Raw genomic sequence first — 9,985 nt, 5'->3', positions numbered from 1 at the left:
AAAAGATTTGAAGTGCGAGCATACTTTATTTATTCACAAATAGGCAAACGAAGCTGAGATAATGTTGTAAGCAATTTTCAACTTTTATTTTTCGATCTTTTTGGCGGATAAAGTAACAGTATTTATAGTGTACATCTGGAATTCATATTTTGACAGCCATGAGAACGATAAACTCCTGTGTGACCGTTTCGGGTCGTGTAGTTTCTTAGCAGACTATGTCTGTGATTTGCATGAAGCTTTGTTAATGGAAAACACTTTGATAACAGGAAACTGGCTGTCTGAGATTCGTCTAAAATTTATTGGTGTATAAAGCCTAAATAGTAAATCTGCCAAAAACCCGATCCGACACGATAATTCACGGCATGAATAGCGCCCCCAGTGTTGGTGTCGGGAGAAATATCGTCCTTCCCCTCAGATATAAGGCCAATCAAAGTACAGAGTGGGGGTCGAGGAGAACCCGACCCTGAGGACCTCCACCTATGGCTAGTGAAGCAAATTGGACACGGGCACAGTTCTGCATCAAATTGAGCAATATTTTTACGTGAGTCACTTTCTCCTCGGCGTCCTCCAAGATCAGTTTGTAAATCCGATTGGGTGAATGACCGTCACCAATGCCCTGTCGTTGGTTCATCTATAAATAGCTCCTATCATATACTATGAGTCAACTGTATAGGCTGATTTAACCGTTTACGATGGCTGTCTTAAGACGGTCGCTAGAAGCAACCCCCCCCCCCCCCAAGGTAGGGAACAAGAAAATATACACACAATATGGTTTAACATTTAAAAAATGTTTTCCGTTTTCTGTGATATGCTAATTTAAAATTAGCGGCATCACTGACTGTATAATAAAAAGAAAAATCAAGTCATTGTCTGCTCGAAGATAAATTGTCATTTCAAGAGGGAAACATTTCTCCGGTGAAAGATGACTTTTGTGTTACATTAGAAAGTCTAAATAAGGTATGTAGTTTGTTCATCATTGAGATTTCAAACCGGCAGTTTTACCTTAATGCTGCTTTACACACCTTTCCTCAAACAAAGTCCAAATAAATATGTGCGTATTTATTATGACTTTAGGAATTCCTTTCCCCCTGTCGGTAATGTTATGAGGTAATTTTCTGACCAACGCACGTATTTTCAAATGTCTGGTTCTATTTTCACCAGGCCAACTATAACGATCTCTTGACCACTGCAGTTCCCATTTCTTATAGTTACGGCGGTATGTGGTCATTTAAATCACCAGCAGTTTACGCAATAATGGTGATGATCTACGTTCACCATTATACTGACTACCCAGAATCCTTCACGAAATGTCAGATGGAGCTAGGTACTGTCGGATGTTCAAAAACAGTCGGATCCCTTTCTTTGAGCGACCGTATTGAACTCTGCATAGTTATTTTCCGGTGGCGGATTGCGTCACTTTCGGCCTTGCACATGCTAGTTCGAACCGTCGGACGTCGATAGAAGCCGTCTACTCTGGAGCTGACTCATTGCTATTCAGTTCTTGAACAGCTTGAGTCTACTTACGTCATTCTGGCTGCTTACATCCATGCAAGACACTCTTTCTGACAGCTTGGTCTCAATTTTGTATAAGTAAGAATGAATTACGACCAGTTTACAGCAGCTGTGTGTGTCTCACTTAGTGTCACAAAAGTTAGCCGTTCTCCGTTGCTCTGAGTACTTTCATGTCTTTTACCCATAATGTATTTGCTGTAGTTTGCATTTGCCTCATATCAAACGACGCCATCGATCCCCGGATCGATCAAAGAATTTGAATCCCAGACGAACGGCTCCGTCCTTTGACCGCAACAAATCCTTACGCGATTCACTAATTGAATACATTCTCCAATAAATGTGTCAAGTCGGTTCATGTACCTTGCTATGCGCACTTCGAGGCATACGGCGCAGTAATAGAAAAGACCAATCATATGCCGCTGGTTGATCTGCGTGCTCTCTCGCTCAGTGGAGACCCGTCACATGTGGTTTCAATGCAGCCGAGAGTAAATTTATCTCAAGGACGAATTTGCTTCCGTTCCGAGGGATCAAAAAGGCGATATCCAGATATGTCTTCTATTGAAATTAATACTGAGAACAGATTTGCCACCAGGTAGATTTGAATAAAGTAACATTTTATAATTTGAAAGCGTTATGCTTCGTGCTCTGACGGCGTTATCCATTCGGGCAAATCGAAGAAATTAATCCCGAGGTGCAATAATTAAATTAGGGGTTAATTTTATTTGTACAGTTAATGAAAGGCTGCACTGGATTAGAATCAGACCTAGAATCAGACTTAGAACAGAAAATCACGGCGTCACACAAGTAATATCGTCCAAAATCAATCAGTAAGAAATATTTCCTAATGTTTTCTGATGTCTTAATTCAGGCTGGTCTCTAAATTTCTCTCAATAAATTCGATGGATATCAGTGTCTTTTAAACAGGGCTTTGCCTCCAGTTAATTGCTCATAAGGGGTGCAGTGAGCAGCGCTTAGTTATCAAGCTGATGTTTTTGACGCCTGCGTTATTTCATTATTTTCCATCGAATCACAAAATATATTTCGGATGAATACACTGGCCAGTGAGCATGAGCTCAAGTATTCAATGGTTTGACTCTAGGGTGCTGATTTATGCACGTGTCCACAAAGCTGAAGTTTTTTCTGTGCTTGCCCGCAGACAAAATATGTCCATCCCGACACTGATATGGTACTGAGATGGTCCATTAGACCCCTTTCCCATTTCCTTGCGTTTCTGCCTCTGTAAGTAACAGAATCACCGACTGTAATTGTTGAAAGAATTGAAGGCGCGGCGGATATTTCTTTGAAGTCTCGATGATAAAGAACAGAAATGAAAACGATAAACTTTACACCGTGGATAGCAAGATAATTGACTTTACTTGTAAGATAACCTTGGCAAACGAGCTTTCGCCATTATCGACAATTTGCCATTTCCATAATGGATAGGCAGCCTTAAAGAGAGAAGTTATACGAACGCGCGTCACTATTTCCTTGAAGCATTAAAATATCACCTCAAATTGTCCAAGATAAGGAACATATACACAGCAGGGCTGGTTATCTTCCTAATCCAGGTTCAGTATCCCTGCAAGATCAGGGAATAGGGCAGCGAAACGTCGCAGCGCATTGTAACGAGAAACGTGGAGTTGGCAGTTTAATGGTGGGATTAAATCAATGACAAGTTAATGCGCCAGATAAATACAAGATTGCTGACATTGAAGTAATCCGAAAACAAGAAGGCACGCCATTCTGATCCGTTATTGCCATGTTGGTCATCGACTGACTGGACACCCACAAATATACAAAATTCTCATTTATATATTTATTTTTGTTTATTTATACATTATTTATTTATTTATTTTAATTTATGTATTTATTATTTTAAAGAAAATGATCTACATCGAATAGTTGTGACTTTTAGCACAGAACCATAGCTATCGAAAACCTGATTCAGCCCTTAATATGAACAAGTAGTCATCGACGCTTAAGTTATTTTATTCGTAAAGAGGGTAGATATGTTGTAAAATAACTGATATTTTTTCCGTTTAATGTGATAATATTTGAGTAAAATATTTTCAATTCTAATTGTACACTACGCTGATACACGGTCACGGTTTCGCTTGCGTTTTTGAGAAAGACGTGGAATTGTGTTCTTGTTGCGATCCCAGTCTGTATTCAAGACAAATTTTATCTCCTCCTTTCCCCCTGTTTTCTCTCTCCATTGATATGGTTATTACAAAAAACGTGTACGGGTCCATTTTTCACTCGTAAATACAACTTGTACCATGTGTTTAATTTCGACCTATTCCGTGCTCCAGCTTTCAGCCACACGCCAATAAATGATGAAATTTTCACCCGCAGGAGCCTTTCGTGACATATTTGAATTGCTGATGGAGTCTAAACATGCCAATTGAAAGAAAAATTAATGTGAAAGTATCAAATCGCAAACACAGGCGACTAATTATGCTTTACTAAGTTTAAAGCAATTTTCAACTTTAACGCCAGCCTACATGTTCGTACAGAGTAACCTCATCTTTTAAAGATCTTTCTTTCATCACCTTTGGACGTTATGGCGCAGATTTCGATGAAATGACCGTTTGAACCGTCGAAGCATATATACATGTTACGGTTTTGAGCCTACTTGGTTTCATATTTGCAACATCCATGGCTTCGAATACATGCTTGACTTCCTTAACACAATTTGAACTCACGGCGTGTAATCAGTGACGGCAACGATGACACGCTGCGCGTTGCCAAGGGTAACCAGCCGTCCCTGAGTTGTCCGGAGGCGCTGAGCAACAAGGAGGAGATATAAAATGTTCATCGGAAAGGAGTGATGAGCGGTAATTGCCATGTTTTGCGGTCGGGGGTTCAACCTTGGCCTTCAGCATCTGGTTTGAAATGATACTGCTTCGATTTTATACGCCTTGTTTGTCTCGGCTCTTGAAAAGCGACTCGGGAATTCAGCTAGGCTGTTTGTCTCCAATAACACCGTAAACCAAATTTGATGGCCGTCTCTTAGTTGATAACATTGCGTGTGAGATGACTTTGTTGTCTGTCACCCCGTGTTATCCGTTTTGCTCCCTACGGCTGTGCGTTGACACGGAAACCGAGTAAAAGCGTTTATAAAGCCGACGAGAACGAAAAAGACATGTCTGATTTAGAATCAATCTGCACGGCACGAGATAAAATTACCGTCAAATGATATTTATCAGGGGAAAGATGACTTTTTAGGCGTATAATTTAGAAAACACGATAGTTTGAAAAACAATGTTAATCAAATGACACGAAGAGAAAATAACTTGTTTCTTGTCCATGACACTCGGTTAAGCTTATGTGACGTGATGATAGGGGTGTCTTTCCTTTTTTCTGCTTCCCGACCATGCAATTAACAAGACAATTAGATGTAAATTTTGATGATTTAAAAAAAAATATTTTTGTTTCTAATGTTAACTACAGTTTCTTGTTCTATTTCCCAAAACAAGTTGAAAAACACAGTATTTAGGTTTTAAACTCTGCCATGTTATTGGTGACAAGAAGGGCGGGCGGCTCCATCGTTAGCCGTTCAGGCCGATCGGAAAATACCAGCGTTTGGTTGAGCACAGCTTCGGTGGTTCAACGGTACGCATTACATTACAATACATTCGCGTGTCTGTGAAATCACTACAAGTAAAACGCACAGGCCTTGAAGAGATGCACGCCGCGATCAGAAATAAATCTGATTTCTGTCTGTAGGGTATTAAAAGACAATGTGAATTCGCCCGTCGTTTTAACGATGACATATCATAAAATATCTCATCAATGAGTTGAGTAATATTAGGTTGATAGAACCTTTTAAAGTGCGTGCAATTTGAAGGCGATGTAAAATTTGCCTTCGGATAGATCATCAGTATAGATCATCGGATAGATCATCGCACCATCATCACATTCCTCGCTGACTGTGTCATGTTACAGCAAGATCTTAGCAAATTTGCTCAATGGTGTAAGAACTGGAAGCTGTCACCTAACATCAGTAAATGTAAATTCATCAGTTTTACACCTAAGAAAAGAGTCATTTCCTCTGTTGATTACTCCATCAGTGGTACTCCTCTTTAACGGGTCTCTGTTGTCAAGGATTTGGGCATTTACCTTACTTCCAACCTTAATTATTCTTTTCACATCAATAACATTGTTTCTAGAGCCTTCAAATCTCTTAGTTTTATTAAGCGTCTCTGCCAGTCATTCAATGACATTTCAGCAATTATTTCTCTGTATTTTGTTTATGTAAGATCTATTCTAGAGTATGGCTCTGTTGTGTGGTCACCCCACCAGCAGGGCCGGTCAGAAAAAATTGAGCGAATATAAATAAAGTTTGTGAAATACATTTGTCGCAAACTCAATGTTCACTGCAGTAAATCCAGCTACCCATTTTATTGCATTCCTGAATTATACAATAGAAGACTAACCCTTGACATGTGATTTTTGTACAAAATAATCCATTCACATTATGATTCACCAAATATTTTAAATCAAATCTGCTTTTATGCCCCCAGTAGAAATTTACGCAAGAAACCCCTTTTTTAAACCAGACTTGTGTTCTGTTAATTGCAAAAAATTCTCGACAGTGCCCAGATGCATGTCTGTTTTTAACGACATCTCTTTCAAATGTCATATAGATATTTTCTCTACGCTGTGTAGTTTTAAAACTATTTTATCCAGTCATTTTAACAGTTCTCTTTTTTGATTTCTGTATATTTTTTCAATTTAATGTAACATGTTACTTTTATGGTTGTCTTGTACATTTGTCTTGTGATGGTGTGACTTTTTTGTTTCGCAGATCTGTTAGTGGGTTTGCCCGTTGATCTGTTAATCAAATAAAATAAAAATAAAAAAAAGTAGACAGCCATATGGTGATATACATAAATGGAACCTAAAGATAGGTCTTCAATCTTGTCCACAATATTCACAACAGACTTTATTCGAAGGAGCTGGGCGGTCAGTAGCGAGAATGCGAGAAAAAGATCTCACAAACAGTGAAGGAGCCAACCAGACAGTTGACCACCCAGTCCGCCAGTGAACCATCTGTGCAGACAGCCAATCAGTCCTTTGGCCAACTGTCTGCAGCCAGCTTAACTGACTGGTTGACCAGCTCGTCAGTCAACCTACCAACCGGCCGGGCCGTCGGTAGGCCGGCCAATAAACAAGTCGGTTGACCAGGGATCCAACGAGTGGAGTCAGTTAACAAACAAGCCAACCAATCAACAACTTTGGACTGCCGGTATACCAGTGAGCTGTGTAAATCCTAAGGGTCACTTACAGTACAAGGCGGGCATTCGCCTCAAGTTGTTAACCGGTGTTGAACGTTGATCCCTTAACGGAAATATTTCTTATTTATAACAATCGGACAAACATGTTTGCCCTCCGTCCCATTACAGCCAGGCGCCAATCAAAACTTGAAGAGGAGAATAAGTATACTCCTATATGACGCCTGGCAACCAACCCCATCTATCCCAGATAGGAGACCGCTTACGGATAATAAGCAATTATAACATTTTGACCCTGTATTCAATATTTCTTTTTCGGCCAGATGTTTGCTGGCCTACAGTGGAAGGCGAACGTGCTAAATTGAGGAGGCGTTGCGGACGAACTGAGCCCATATTCCAGGACTAAATCACGTCTGCAGCTTTGAATATAGAGAACCCACAGATGTAACATGGTTGCGAATATGCAGCAGAGCATGCGCAGTGTGCGTTAAACTTCAGGTCTACCAAGGTGAAGAGGTGAATGCACAGTCTCGGTGGTTCAACGGTTTGCATTATATTACATCACATTAGTGTGGCTTTGGTATTCACTTCACGATTTGCATTGGCCTGTTTCCAGTGACAGACTTAAACTATAAGAGAAAGCACATAAAAGATACAGGGAACTATACAAAGGGTGATCGCAAGGGCATTTTGTGGACTGAAGAATATGTTAAGTGCTTTCGGCTGGCTTGAAAAACAAAAAGGTCCACCAGCAGGGATTTTATGCAATGTTTGAATCCAACGAATATGCTGAAACATTTCACTAATCCGTTAAAACTAACGCGAAATTCTTAGATATGGCACGTCTACATGCTGAAGTACCGGTCCCGCGGGGCCCTCGTTTTTTGATCCATTGTTTGACTTGAATCAAATTCAGAAAAAGGAGCTGTTTTAGTTGTCTGGGCCGTGAAAGCGAGAAACTGAACGATTATTTTGTGCAAATATTAACTGACTATCCTCTCGGCGTAACCATAGCAACAGCTATTCTACTACGCGCATGGTTGATTTTCCGTTCTTAGTCTCGGGACACTTTTCTTGAAATATTATATTGGGTATAAGAATAATAAACTGTAAGCTGGCATGATAATATGAGAATATTGAGAAATATGATTAGCAAATTTGTTCCTGAATGAAGATTTTAATTCAATTGGTGTACGCTGTGTAGACTTGTTTCAATGACAATCAGTGCTGAAATCTTCATTTTACTTCTAAATGACGGTGGTCATGACCGTACAAGGGCGTTCAGCAATCACAAAGTTCCGGAAAGGTATCACTTCTACGGTGTCGACAATAGAAAAGGCAACAATCCAGCCTCGCGCGAGTTGTCATGGCATCCATTAATTTTAACCGATGTGACCGACGTTTAATGACGAAACGGAGAGTTGGCTGCAGAATTGATAACATTACCGACTCAGGGTGCATTGATACGCTCGGAGATGGAGCAACTGCACCAAGAGACATGGCAATGCTACGTGGTTGTACAATTGCTCGGAGAAGCTAGGAAATTTCAAATACCTGTACCCATACACGACCAAAGTTTAGTCTCGCATTCGTAGTTTTCGAATGGTCTACAACAAATGTCCGTCACATCGTTTTGATGTTTTCAGATGTGTTTTCTATGTTGTGTGACATAAATTAAGAAACCTCTGCGCGTGGAAACTATCATAGCAGAGCAAAACTGTTCAGTTGCCTGATCCGTGATTCTCTCGTTACTCGATAACATTAAGATGATCGGTTCATCACAGATGGGATTAACTGAATATCGTAAAATGGAGAGTCCAAATCCCCCTTCTGGCAATGAAAGCACGTGTTGCAGCAATTAAATTCCTAGAGATTGCCTTATATGGAGCTTCTGGTGTAACGTCCTTCCTGAAAGGTTTCCCGGGCGACTTGTTTGCCCAGACAGCGACAACATGCTTTACACGGGATGCATTCGTTTACGTGCAATCAGGTTAAAAAAAAAACAGATCAAAGACAAATCACGAAGAGGACTGAAAGATAATCTGAGATTCTTGAGGAAACATTGCTTAAGTGCCTTTCTAGCTGATTTTATTCCTGACTCTGAGCGGCTATGATATATGTCACTGATTTCCATCTTCGTCTTTTCTTATAAAATGTGCAGTATATGCGAAGGCATTATGTTCTTAACAAACCATTGCTTTTGTTATTCATGGTGTAGAAAGAGCGGGAGAAAAAAATGTGAATATATATATACTGAATGCATCCACACATGTGATTGCATAGGTAAATGAACAAAGTATTTATAAATAAATAAATAAATAAATAAATAAATAAATAAATGAATAAATAAATAAATAAACAAATAAATAAATGATACGCCTGATAAAATATGCGCCGATGACATAATCTCTGCAATCCGATACAAAATATTATGGAATTGCCTGAGACGTGACTTAAAGGTATACTGTCACGTACCTGTTCCAACTTTGCCACAGTTACCATGGAAAGAGAAAATCTAACCAATTACAGATTTTAAGCGGGCGGCCGCTTTTTAGCAACAGCGCCCCCACATGGGCATTTGAATACCAAGGAACGCCCCTTTGACCATATATGGGCATATTTAGATTACAGATGACTGTATACCTTTAACGGTTACATCAGTCTATTTCTTTCAGCATCAAGGAGATGTCTCAATAGTCAGAAAAAGCCATAACATGACATAATATATCGATGTCACATGATTAATAATATATGGTGAGTCATTAAGGACCATTTTCTTTCAAAGCAAACACCACAATAACGCTCAGTGTGCGTTGGAGTGAGTACTCTAACAAATATTTTCATACGGGGGGTGTGCAGCTTATGTTGAAAACATCCAGCCATGTACATTCCCAAAAGTGACCAATTGGTTTGAAGATTTTCATGACAAAGTCAGACCTAAAGCAAGGAAATTAAACTATGAGTACTTTTGAAAAGACACGCAAAAAATTGTTGGCAACTCGGGTGATCGGTCTTACAAAATGGCGTCATGAATATCAAGGCTGGCCAGGGGTGTTGACACATTTTAGGAATATCTTCTCGTCATTACCATTGCATGCGAAGTTATCTTATTATATGAAAAGTTGACAACTTCCAAGGTTTTTGTCTTTAAAAAAGTTACCCATTGGGGACAAATACCCACATACCTTTCTATGAGTGTACCCCCACCCTTCCAAGGCAATAACGCGAGGAGGACG

This window comes from Ptychodera flava, chromosome 13 (genome assembly GCF_041260155.1).
Source record: "Ptychodera flava strain L36383 chromosome 13, AS_Pfla_20210202, whole genome shotgun sequence".
Classification (NCBI taxonomy): Eukaryota; Metazoa; Hemichordata; class Enteropneusta; family Ptychoderidae; genus Ptychodera; species Ptychodera flava.
This window is presented reverse-complemented; position numbering follows the sequence as displayed.